At 45.9% G+C, this 13,404-nt stretch overlaps 1 long non-coding RNA gene across 1 annotated transcript in view; it reads left to right on the plus strand.

Annotated features, from left to right (window-relative positions):
- LOC117062192 overlaps positions 1 to 13,404 on the plus strand; it is a 42,066-nt gene that overhangs the window by 7,043 nt on the left and 21,619 nt on the right. The window contains exon 2 of the long non-coding RNA XR_004428249.1: positions 7,911 to 8,010. This is a non-coding gene — a long non-coding RNA (uncharacterized LOC117062192). The remainder of the gene's footprint in view (positions 1 to 7,910; positions 8,011 to 13,404) is intronic.

Below are 13,404 nucleotides of genomic sequence, written 5' to 3' on the forward strand. Positions count from 1 at the left end.
GGGTCTTGCCATGTCACCCAGGCTGGAGCGTAGGGCTATTCACAGGCACAATCAAAGTGTGCTGTAGCCTCAAACTCCGGGGCTCAAAAGATCCTTCTGCCTCAGCCTTCCAAGTAGCTAGGACTACAGACGCACCCTATTGCGCCCAGCCAAGCATTCTGTGTTTTAAAAAGCCTTCCGGGTAGCTCTGATGCATGATAAAGCTTTTATGAACCTCTGCTCTGCGGAAATGCCTCACCATCTCACATGCCTACCAGCTGTGGTCATAAGCACACATTTTATATAATCGTACCAAGTTTTGAAAAATCTTTTCCAAGTTAAATCCTAGACAGGTATACAAATTGTATGTTAAGAAGTAACAAACAGCACTTTGGGAGGCCGAGACGGGCGGATCACGAGGTCAGGAGATCGAGACCATCCTGGCTAACACGGTGAAACCCCGTCTCTACTAAAAAATACAAAAAACTAGCCGGGCGAGGTGGCGGGCGCCTGTAGTCCCAGCTACTCAGGAGGCTGAGGCAGGAGAATGGTGTAAACCTGGGAGGCGGAGCTTGCAGTGAGCTGAGATCAGGTCACTGCACTCCAGCCCGGGTGACAGAGCGAGACTCCGTCTCAAAAAAAAAAAAAAAAAAAAAAAAAAAAAGAAGTAACAAATAAATCTTACAGCCCAATTATTTGAAAATAAGAATCAAGTATTTGAGTCTGGGCCTTCGAAATTTGACATGTAAGAATATTCATAGAAAATTGACTTACTCCTAAATTCCTATCCCTAAATCCTGTTTGGTTTTTTTAATTGCTTTTTAAATTTTTTGGGTTTTTTTTTTTTTTTTTTTGAGTCAGAGTCTCGCTCTGTTGCCCAGGCTGGAGTGCAATGGCACGATCTCAGCTCACTGCAACCTCTGCCTCCCGGGTTCAAGCAATTCTCCTACCTCAGCCTTTTGAGTAGCTGGGATTACAGGCGCCCACCACCATGCCCGGCTAATTTTTGTATTTTTAGTAGAGATGGGGTTTCACTATATTGGCCAGGCTGGTCTCGAACTCCTGACCTCATGATCCGCCCGCCTAGGCCTCCTAAAATGCTGGGATTACAGGTGTGAATCACTGCACCCAGCCCCAAATCCTGTTATTTAAAAGACGACAAAATTTGAGCCTAGGCAACATATCAAGACCCCATCTCTACAAAATCTTTTAAAGAAATAGCTGGGTGGCTGGGCTCGGTGGCTCGCCCTGTAATCCCAGTACTTTGGGAGGCCGAGGTGGGTGGATTATGAGGTCAGGAGTTCAAGACCAGTCTGACCAATATGGTGAAAACCGGTCTCCACTAAAAATACAAAAATTAGCTGGGCATGGTGACACATGCCTGTAGTCCCAGCTGCTTGGGAGGTTGAGGCAGGAGAAACACTTGAACCCGGGAAGTGAAGGTTACAGTGAGCCGAGATCATGCCACTGCACTCCAGCCTGGGCAACAGAGCAAGACTCCGTCTCAAAAAAAAGAAAAAGAAAAAAGAAATAGCAAAGCATGGTGGTGCATGCCTATAGTCCCAGCTACTCAGAAAGCTGAGGCAGGAAAATCACTTGAGTCCAGAGGTTCAAGCCTTCGGTAAGCTGTGATTGCCACTGCACTCCATCCTGGGCAACAAAGAGAGTTTCTGTCTCTACTGGAAAAGAAGAGAAGGGAAGAGAGAAGAGAAGAGAAGAGAACAGAAGAGAAGAGAGAAAAGAGAAGAAAAGAAAATAAAAGATTTGGAAATAAATGAAATTAAAAGTGCATAAAATATGAGTTATTAAAATACTGCAAAATAGTAGTAGATTTTTAATAAATTTTTAATAAATTTATCTTCCTTTTTACACTTTGCAGCAGAAACGGTGAATGGTACTTATGATCATTAGGCAATGTGTAAAGCACTTGATGTGTGTAATCTTATCACATCAGCACAAATGACACACGATCCAAAGAACATTTTTGGCTCCAACTTACAGATGAGTAAGCAGGCTCAGGGAGGATCTTTTCTGATAGACACTTAGCAACAGAGAGGGCCAGGAATTGGGTTCTGTAACCTCAGTCTGTGCTCATTTTATTGGAAGTCACATGTGTAGTTACTGGTATTATCTGAGCCTAATCCCTGGAATCTCTATGGTCAATTGGAGAGAGGCTTAGGGAGGTCAGAGGATAGATAGGTCTTGGCCAGAGTCCACCTTCCACTGGGTCAGATAGGATCCCAGGCACACCGTGTGGCTATTTTACCAGCCTTGCTCTTCTTATCCGAGGAATGTGGTCTGTCACGGTGGGAATGACCAATTAGAATCCTTGAAAGGGCCACCTACAACCAAGATAATAACCTAAAAACAATTCTGTGCCTGAAGTCATTGCAGAAATTAGTTCCATAAAGATTTGAAAGATGCAGGGCTAGTGATTTCCATAACACCACTATTACCTCACCTATTTGGTCAGTGCAAGAGGTAAATGGTGGTGGGGAATGAAGGTGGATTAACACCGACATATTCACGGGTTTGCTTATCCCACCCACAGCACTTCCACCAGCACCACTATTCATAGATTTAGAAATGCTTATTCAATTGCAGTGATGTCTTACGTATAAATTATTTGGCCATGGGACATGTTTTCATGATAAAAGGTGTTAGGCTATGGGCCATGGCTATGGAGTTCCTGTTTACTACATGCCACGTCTCCTAGCAGCAGGCAGCTTCACAGAATGAGAGAAAGACCTGCTGCAGCCTTAATTATGGTGGCAGTGTGGGCTCCACACCCGCGACTTTACAACGTGTAGTGAACCTTTGGATACCTCTTAGAATTTCCCATCAGGACCTAGGCAGTCATTCCATGAGCTGCCAGAGTATGGACTGCTAATGATTCACAGGTGAAACCTCTTCTAAGAATGTCCTAGACCAGCAGGCACTGTCTTACCCAAGGTCATGTACCCTTCCCAGTGTGGGGACACACAGCCTGTTCTAAGGATATGTAATACTTCTGTCCACAATGGCAAGCGATGTTGCCATTGGAAAAATGCTACAATGAGAACAGCATTAGTGGGATGAGAGCACATCCAGGACCCACTGGGCTCTCTGAGCCCAGCCATGTAGTGTGGGTGAAGCAGTACAGACGGGGAAGAGACCACTGCACTGAGGAAAACAGCTGGCAGAGGCCAGCGTGCTTAAGAACAGTGTCCAGGCCGGGCGCGGTGGCTCACACCGTAATCGCAGCACTTTGGGAGACCGAGGCCGGCGGATCATGAGGTCAAGAGATCAAGATCATCCTGGTCAACATGGTGAAACCCCATCTCTACTAAAAATACAAAAATTAGCTGGGCATGGTGGCATGTGCCTGTAGTCCCAGCTACTCAGGAGGCTGAGGCAGGAGAATCACTTGAACTCGGGAGGCAGAGGTTGCAGTGAGCCAAGATCGAGCCACTGCACTCCAGCCTGGCATCAGAGTGAGACTCCATCTCAAAACAACAACAACAACAACAACAGTGTCCGGCAGGCTGTACAGACTGCACTCTGCTCAGGCCAGTTAACTCTAATGATTCTTTTCAGCTACAAGTGCCAATGACTGGCTACTATGTAGAATGGGGTCATCAGGCATCAGAGGAGTTACATATGGCATTACAAGATGGCCAGACATCCCTTGATCCTGTAGCAGGACAAGCAGCAGACAAAACTCCTCAGACATCGAGTTACAGAAGGAAGGGGTTTATTCGACCGGGGGCATCGGCAAGACTTCAGTCTCAAGAGCCGAGTTCCCCAAGTGAGCAATTTCTGTCCCTTTTAAGGGCTCACAACTCTAAGGGGGTGCACATGAGAGGGTCATGACTGATTGAGCAAGCAGGGGGTACGTGACTGGGGGCTGCATGTACTGGTAATTAGATCGAAACAAAACAAGATAGGGATTTTCACAGAGCATTTCTATACAATGTCTGTAATCTATAGACAACAGAACCAATTAGGTCAGGGGTCGATCTTTAACTACCAGGCCCAGGGTGCGGCGCCGGGCTGTCTGCCTGTGGATTTCATTTCTGCCTTTTAGTTTTTACTTCTTCTTTCTTTGGAGGCAGAAACTGGGCATCAGACAATATAAGGGGTGGTCTCCTCCCTTAATCCCAGAGGAACATTTTGTGCCAGCACCTCCAGCTTCATGGAGGCATTGATACACCAAGTCCCTGAGGACGCCTGAAGCTGGTTCACAGATGGAGCCCGCTAAGTTACAGGCTGGTGGATGGTTCTTGGCCCCTGCAGCTGTGCAGCCACAGGGGAAAACAAAAGCTGTTTAACATTTTGCACACACAAGAAGGTACTACCCAATGGACAGAGCTGGGGACAGTGGTGATTTTCCTGAAAAACCCCTCCAAAATGCTCCTTGCTGCTTTTTCATTGATTTAGAGATGGTAGCCAGAGGGCTGGCAGTGTGAGCCTGTGCCTGGAAGCAAGACTAAATGATCAAGTCTCAACCCCTGTGGCAGTGAACATGATGATATCAGATTTTTTTTTTTTTTTTTTCTGAGATGGAGTCTCCCTCTGTTGCCCAGGCTGTAGTGCAGTGACATGATCTCAGCTCACTGCAGCCTCCATTTCCCAGGTTCAAGTGATTCTCCTGCCTCAGCCTCCCAAGTAACTGGGATTACAGGCATGCGCCACTGCGCCCAGCCTCAATTTTATTAATACTACACCACTGCCCTCTGTTTTATGGACGTGGATGTCCATAAAACTAGCATGAGTGGAATTCAAAACCTGATCAGACTTGTGCCTTCCAGCTGAATACACCATCACAGAGGCCACGGCATTCTGTCTACAATGCAGTACAGGAAGCCACCAAAATCTGGTAAATGAGCCTGTCAGTCAAGGGGCAAAGAAAACTCCAGGGCACATATAAACCCAGGACACCAGATTCTGGACAGTCCTGGCAAATAGGCTACATAACCTCCTAAATGTTCTGCTTGGGGATACAATTAGGCATTGCCTACAGTAGGCACCTTTCTGGGTATGGCATGGCAATGTAGGTCCTCACCACAGATAGGAGATACACGTAACATATATTTAGGGACTCGCAGATGACCTGTGTTACATACTGAGATTCCCTGAATGTATCTCATCAAATGATGCTGCATTTATAGTCAAGAGTACCCAACACTAGCCAGCCACCTTGGACATTCCCAGGACATCTCAGGACCCTCATCACCCACAGGCAATAGATGTCATAAAAGGATGGAATGAGGCTGGGCACAGTGGCTCATACCTGTATCCCCAATACTTTGGGAGGCTGAGGCAGGTGGATCGCTGAAGACCAGCCTGGGCAACACGGTGAAACTCTGTCTCTACATAAAATACAAAAAATTATCCGGGCATAGTAGTACACCCCCATGGTCTCAGCTACTTGGGAGGCTGAGGTGGGAGGATCACCTGGGCCCAGGAGGTTGAGGCTGCAGTAAGCCGTGACTGAACCACTGTACTCCAGCCTGGGCGACAGAACGGGACCTGGTGTCAAAAAAAAAAAAAAAAAAAAAAAAAAGAGAGAGAGAGATGGATACTTAATGGAGAAACTAAAAAGGGTACATAGAGAATCAAAGCTCAATTCTCAATAGAGTACACACTTAAAACAGACAATATGGTTTCTAAATGTGCCATTTCCCCAAAAGGGAAATTTTAAATAGAATCTGTGTGAGTTTGAGGGGTCGGGGAGGAGGCCCAGACTGGCTGTAAAAGACCCAAACCACACAATGTACTCTCCTCATTCCTCCTTCCACTCCCATGCTCACCCCTGGGGAAACCAAACTACTGGAATTAGCAAGTAGTCAAAAAGTCAGGGGGTGGGAAACTCTAACCTAATGCTGCTTCTTTTTTTTTTTTTTTTTTTGAGACAGAGTCTCGCTCTGTTGCCAGGCTGGAGTGCAGTGGCGCGATCTCAGCTCACTGCAACCTCCACCTCCCGGGTTCAAGCGATTCTTCTGCCTCAGCCTCCCGAGTAGCTGGGACTACAGGCGCCCACCACCACGCCCAGCTAATTTTTGTATTTTTAGTAGAGACAGGGTTTCACCATATTGGCCAGGCCGGTCACAAACTCCTGACCTCAGGTGATCCACCCACCTCAGCCTCCCAAAATGCTGGTATTACAAGCGTGAGCCACAGCACCCACCCTTTTTTTGTTTTTGAGACGGAGTCTCGCTGTGTCGCCCAGGCTGGAGTACAATGGCACAATCTTGGCTCACTGCAACCTCCACCTTCTAGGTTCAAGAGATTCTCTTGCCTCAGCCTCCCAAGTAGCTGGGACTGTAACTGGGACTATAGGCGTGTGCCACCACGCCCGGCTAATTTTTTGGTATTTTTAGTAGAGACAGGGTTTCACCGTGTTAGCCAGGATGGTCTTGATCTCCTGACCTTGTGATCCACCTGCCTCGGCCTCCCAAAATGCTGGCAATGCAGGTATAAGCCACCATGCCCGGCCTAACCTGATGCTTCTTTTACTGTCCAGCTGTGCTTCCTGAATCTGGGCAATTATAGATACTGACGATATTGATCATGAGTATGAAGTAACGACTCCCAAAGTGGTCCTGGCATGGCCCACTATGTGAGGGAGTGGAAGATGTTCTAGGTGGCACAAGTTGCACACACACACACACACACACACACACAAAGCTGCACTGCTTAGGAATAAATTCAGCCATATGGTGTGTATTAGACTGAGTGAGGACTGTAGAGACTAGCTATACCTATCTCATGGCCATGAAAAAAACATCAAAAGTCCAGGATGGTGGTGAAGGGACACCCTAGATCTCTCTTGGCTCTTGCCTGCAGAATACCTGGCTTGGCCTGTCATCTCAGAATCTTTTGGTCACATTGTCTGGGTTATCGCCACTGCCCTCGGTCTAACTACTACTCCCATTCTATTGAGAGACCTTAAATCGAGGACCTCTGACTTTAGAAGTGGAGAACCTTTGCCCAAGACATCAGAAAAAAATTCATTTTCTGGACACTTAGGTTTCTTTTCTACTTACCCCTATCCTATTATAGCTGGTATCTCTGGTCCCCTTCCACTACCTAAAAACAACAAAACTTCCTTGTGTTGCTCAATCTGTCTTACCCCTCCTGACCCTGCTGACAAACCTTTAATAGCTCCTCCTGCTTGGGCTCGATGGCTCACGCCTGTAATTCTAGCACTTTGGGAGGCTGGGGCAGGTTGATTACTTGAGGTCGGGGTTCGAGACCTGCCTGGCCAACATGGTGAAACCCTGCCTCTACCAAAAATACGAGAAATTAATCAGATGTGGTGACAAGTGCCTGTAATCCCAGCTACTTGGGAGGCTGAGGCAGGATAATTGCTTGAACCCAGGAGGCGGAGGTTGCAGTGAGCCTAGATCGTGCCACCGCATTCCAGCCTGGGGGATAGAGTGAGACTCCATCTCAAAAAAAAAAAAAAAGAAAAAAGAAAAGTTCCTCCTTTGAGTACTTTGGAAGTATTCTTCCAGGAACTATTCCTTCTTGCAGTCTCTTTCTGATACTTAAATTTCCTTTATATTGTTAATCCCAGCCTCCAGTCTTGTGAGAATTGGACCTTGACCTCATGTAGGCACTGTGCTGCTGCTGTGGTCACCCAAACCTATTAGAAGAATCTAATTCACCCTGAGCAGGACATAGCATTGAGACTAGGTTGGGCTATGATAGCCGGAAACTTACACTCTTACAGTTTTCCTCAAATGAATAGCATTTCTTATGGTGGATATCAGGCGTATAATTGCCTACCACACACCCAGCTTGGGCTATCAAGTGTGAGTGGTAATGGATGATCACATTGCCCTGGATTTTCCGCCAGCCAGCCAAGTAGGACACCTGAATTAATGACATACCTAACTGGCTTGGCTCTGGATGGGAAGTCTGATTGCAGCCTATCTTTTTCCAAGCAGGCCTAATTGTCCTCCTGGGAGTCATCATCATGGTTATTCTCATTTAGTGTTGCCTAAGAAAAAGCATTTGCTCCAACCCTCTACCAGTACATCTAAGGTAAGTGATGGAGAATTTCCAATCCAGGCATGGTGGCTCACACGTGTAATACCAGCACTTTGGGAGGCCCAAGTGGGCAAATCGCTTGGGTTCAGGAGTTTGAAACAAGCATGAGCAACAAGGTGAAACTCCACCTCTACCCAAAATTCAAAAATTACTGGGTGTGGTGGTGCACACCTGTTGTCCCAGCTACTTGGGAGGCTGAGGAGGGAGGATCGCTTAAACCCGAGAGGCAGAGGTTGCAGTGAGCCAAGATTGTGCCACTACACTCCAGCCTGGGCAACACAGTGAGACTCATCTCAAAAAAAAAAAAAAAAAAAGATTCCCAGTCTTGGTGCAGTGGCTCACACCTGTAATTGCAGCACTTTGCGAGGCCGAGGCGGGCGGATCACTTGAGGTCAGGAGTTCAAGTCCAGCCTGGCCAACATGATGAAACCCTGTCTCTACTAAAAATACAAAAAATAGCCAGGTGTGGTACCACACGCCTGTGGTCACAGCTACTCAGGAGGCTGAGGCATGAGGATTGCTGGAACCTGGAGGCAGAGGTTGTAGTGGGCCGAGATTGCACCACTGCACTCCAGCCTTGGGCAACAGAGTGAGACACCATCTCAAAAAAAAAAAAAAAAAAAGAATATCCAGAATTATCAGCAGGGTATGTGGAAGGTCCAGGGTGGTGTTGTAGAGTGCCAACTCCACAGTGTCCTGGAGACCTTGCATGTCTCCACTTAGGCCATGTAGACAAGGCTCAACCACAGTCTGACTCCCCTTGTGCAAGAGCACCCGAGGCTCCTGAAACATGGTGAGATTGTAACCGCCCAGTGGGTTCACTTTGCCTGCTGCCTAGACAGAGCCCATTTTTCAAGATGGGGGAATTACATGGAGAAAGAGTAATTCATGCAGAGCTGGCTGAGCAGGACACCAGAGTTTTATTATTACTCAAATCAGTCTCCCTGAAAACTCAGGGATCAGGAGAGAGATTCAAGATGGCCAAATAGGAACAGCACTGGTCTGCAGCTCCCGGCGAGATCAATGCAGAAGGTGGGTGATTTCTGCATTTCCAACTGAGGTACCCAGTTCATCTCACTGGGACTGGTTGCACAGTGGGTGCAGCCCACAGAGGGCGAGCTGAAGCAGGGTAGGGCGTCACCTCATCTGGGAAGCACAAGGGGTTGGAGAATTTTCCCCAGACCCAAGGGAAGCCATGAGGGTCTGAGCCTGACAAACAGATACCGCACTTGTCCCACGGTCTTCGCAACCTGCAAGCCAGGAGATTCCCTCTGGTGCCTACCCCACCAGGGCTCTGGGTTTCAAGCAAAAAACTGGGTGGCCAATTGGGCAGACACTGAACTAGTTGCAGGAGGTTTTGTTTGTTTGTTTGTTTTTCCATACCCCAGTGGTGCCTGGAACGCCAGCAAGACAGAACTGTTCACTCCCCTGGAAAGATGGGCTGAAGCCAGGGAACCAAGTGGTCTGGCTCAGCGGGTCCCACCCCACAGAGCCCAGGAAACTAACATCTACTGGCTTGAAATTCTCGCTGCCAGCACAGCAGCAATCTGAGATCCACCTGGGACAGTGGAGCTTGGTGGGGGGAGGGGCGCCCGCCATTGCTGAGGCTTGAGTAGGTGGTTTTAAGGCCACAGTGTAAACAAAGCTGCTGAGAAGTTCAAACTGAGTGGAGCCCACTGCAGCTCAGCAAGGCTGCTGCGTTCAGTCTGCCAGACTGCTGTTCTCTGGATAGGGCATCTCTAAAAAAGGCAGCAGCCCACCCAGTCAGGGGCTTATAGCAGACTTAAACGTCCCTGCCTGACGGCTCTGAAGAGAGCAGCAGACCTCCCAACACAGCGTTCGAGCTCTGCTAAGGGTCAGACTGCCTCCTCAAGTGGACCCCTGACCCCTGTGTATACTGACTGGGAGACACTTCCCAGTTGGGGCTGGCAGACACCTCATACAGGAGAGCTCTGACTGGCATCTGGCAGGTGCCCTGCTGGGTCAAAGCTTCCATAGGAAAGAACAATCAGCAATCTTTGCTGCTCTGCAGGCTCTGCTGGTGATACCCAGGCAAACAGGGTCAGGAGGGGACCTCCAGCAAACTCCAGCCAACTGGCAGCAGAGGGGCCTGTTAGGAGAAAAAGAAACAAACAGAAAGGATTAACATGTCCACTCAAATGACCCCATCCGAAGGTTACTAACATCAAAGGCCAAAGGTAGATAAATCCACAAAGATGTGGAAAAACCAGCGGAAAAAGGCTGAAAATTCCAAAAGCCAGAACACCTCTCCTCCTCCAAAAGATCACAACTCCTCGCCAGCAAGGGAACAAAACTGGACAGAGATTGAGTGTGACAGACAGAAGTAGGCTTCAAAATGTCGGTAATAACAAACAACTCTGAACTAAAGGAACATGTTCTAACCCAATGCAACGAAGCTAAGAACCTTGAAAAAATGTTAGTTGAATTGCTAACTAGAATAACCAACGTAGAGAAGAACATAAATGACCTGATGGAGCTGAAAAACACGGCACGAGAACTTCGTGAACAATACACAAGTATCAGTAGCCAAATCAATCAAGCAGAAGAAAGGATATCAGTGATTGAAGATCAACTTAATGAAATAAAGAGAGAAGACAAGATTAGAGAAAAAAGAATAAAAAAGAATGAACAAAGCCTCCAAGAAATATGGGACTATGTGAAAAGATCAAATCTACGTTTGATTGATGTACCTGAAAGTGACGGGGAGAATGGAACCAAGTTAGAAAACATACTTGAGGATATTATCCAGGAGAATTTCCCCAACCTAGCAAGACAGGCCAACATTCAAATTCAGGAAATACAAAGAACACCACAAAGATACTCCTCGAGAAGAGCAATCCCAAGACATGTAATCCTCAGATTCACCAAGGTTGAAATGAAGGAAAAAATGTTAAGGGCAGCCAGAGAGAAAGGTCAGGTTACCCACAAAGGGAGCCCATCAGACTAACAGCAGATTTCTCGGCAGAAGCCCTACAAACCAGAAGAGAGTGGCGGCCAATATTCAACGTTCTTAAAGAAAAGAACTTTTAACCCAGAATTTCATATCCAGCCAAACTAAGCTTCATAAGCGAAGGAGAAATAAAATCCTTTACAGACAAGCAAATGCTGAGGAATTTTGTCACCACCAGACCTGCCTTACAAGAGCTCTTGAAGGAAGCACTAAACATGGAAAGGAACAATTGGTACCAGCCACTGCAAAAACATACCAAATTGTAAAAAACATCGACACTATGAAGAAACTGCATTAACTAACGGGCAAAACAACCAGCTAGCATCATAATGACAGGATCAAATTCACACATAATAATATTAACCTTGGATGGGACGTGGTGGCTCACGCCTGTAATCCCAGCACTTTGGGAGGCCAAGGTGGGTGGATCACAATGTCAGGAGTTCGAGACCAGCCTGACCAACATAGTGAAACGCTGTCTCTACTAAAAATAAAAAAATTAGCCAGGCCTGGTGGCATGCACCTGTAATACTCAGGAGGCCGAGGCAGGAGAATAGCTTGAACCCAGGAGGCAGAGGTTGCAGTGAGCTGAGATCATGCCATTGCACTCCAGCCTGGGCAACAGAGTGAGAATCTGTCTCAAAAAAAAAAAAAAAATTAACCTTAAATGTAAATAGGCTAAATGCCCCAATTAAAAGACACAGACTGGCAAATTGGGTAAAGAGTCAAGAACCATCAGTGTGCTGTATTCAGGAGACCCATCTCACGTGCAAAGATACACACAGGCTCAAAATAAAAGGATGGAGGAATATTTACCGAGCAAATGGAAAGCAAAAAAAAAAAAAAAAAAAAAAAGCAGGAGTTGCAGTCCTAATCTCTGATAAAACAGACTTTAGACCAACAAAGATCAAAGAGACAAAGAAGGGCATTATATAGTGGTAAAGGGAACAATGCAGCAAGAAGAGCTAACTATCCTAAATATGTATGCAGCCAATACAGGAGCACCCAGATTAATAAAGCAAGTTCTTAGAGACCTATAAAGAGACTTAGACTCCCACACAATAATAGTGGGAGACTTTAACACCCCACTTGTTAATATTGGACAGATCAATGAGACAGAAAGTTAACAAGGATATTAACTTTCCTTGTTAATATCCAGGAATTGAACTCAGCTCTGGACCAAGCAGACCTAATAGACCTCTACAGAACTCTCCACCACAAATCAACAGAATATATATTCTTCTCAGCACCTCATCACACTTACTCTAAAATTGACCACATAATTGGAAGTAAAATACTCCTCAGCAAATGCAAAAGACCAGAAATCATAACAAACAGTCTCTCAGACCACAGTGCAATCAAATTAGAACTCAGGATTAAGAAACTCACTCAAAACCACACAACTACATGGAAACTGAACAACCTGCTCCTGAATGACGACTGGGTAAATAACAAAATGAAGGCAGAAACAAAGATATTCTTTGAAACCAATGAGAATGAAGACACAATATACCAGAATCTCTGGGACACATTTAAAGCAGTGTTTAGAGGGAAATTTATAGCACTAAATGCCCACAAGAGAAAGCAGGAAAGATCTGAAATTGACACCCTAACATCAAAATTTAAAAAACTGGAGAAGCAACAGCAAACAAATTCAAAAGCTAGCAGAAGACATGAAATAACTAAGATCGGAGCAGAACTGAAGGAGATAGAGACACGAAAAACCCTTCAAAAAATCAATGAATCCAGGAGCTGTTTTTTTGAAAAAATCAACAAAATAAATAGACTGCTAGCCAGACTAATAAAGAAGAAAAGAGAGAAGAATCAAGTAGATGCAATAAAAAATGATATAGGGGATATCACCACTGATCCCACAGAAGTACAAACTACCATTAGAGGATACTATAAACACCTCTATGCAAATAAACTAGAAAATCTAGAAGAAATGGATAAATTCCTAGACTATACACCCTCCCAAGTCTAAGCCAGGAAGAAGTCGAATCCCTGAATAGACCAGTAACAAGTTCTAAAATTGAGGCAGTAATTAATAGCCTACCAACCGAAAAAAGTCCAGGACTGGATGGATTCACAGCCGAATTCTACCAGAGGTACAAAGAGGATCTGGTACCATGCCTTCTGAAACTATTCCAATAATAGAAAAAGAGGGAATCCTCCCTAACTCATTTTATGAGGCCAACATCATCCTGATACCAAAACCTGGCAGAGACACAACAAAAAAAATTTCAGGCCAATATCCCTGATGAACATCGATGCAAAAATCCTCAATAAAATACTGGCAAACTGAATCCAGCAGCACATCAAAAAGCTTATCCATCATGATCAAGTTGGCTTCATCCCTTGGATGCAACCCTGGTTCAATGTACGCAAATCAATAAACGTAATCCATCACATAAAGA

This window comes from Trachypithecus francoisi, unplaced genomic scaffold (genome assembly GCF_009764315.1).
Source record: "Trachypithecus francoisi isolate TF-2019V2 unplaced genomic scaffold, Tfra_2.0 Lachesis_group17, whole genome shotgun sequence".
Taxonomy (NCBI): Eukaryota; Metazoa; Chordata; class Mammalia; order Primates; family Cercopithecidae; genus Trachypithecus; species Trachypithecus francoisi.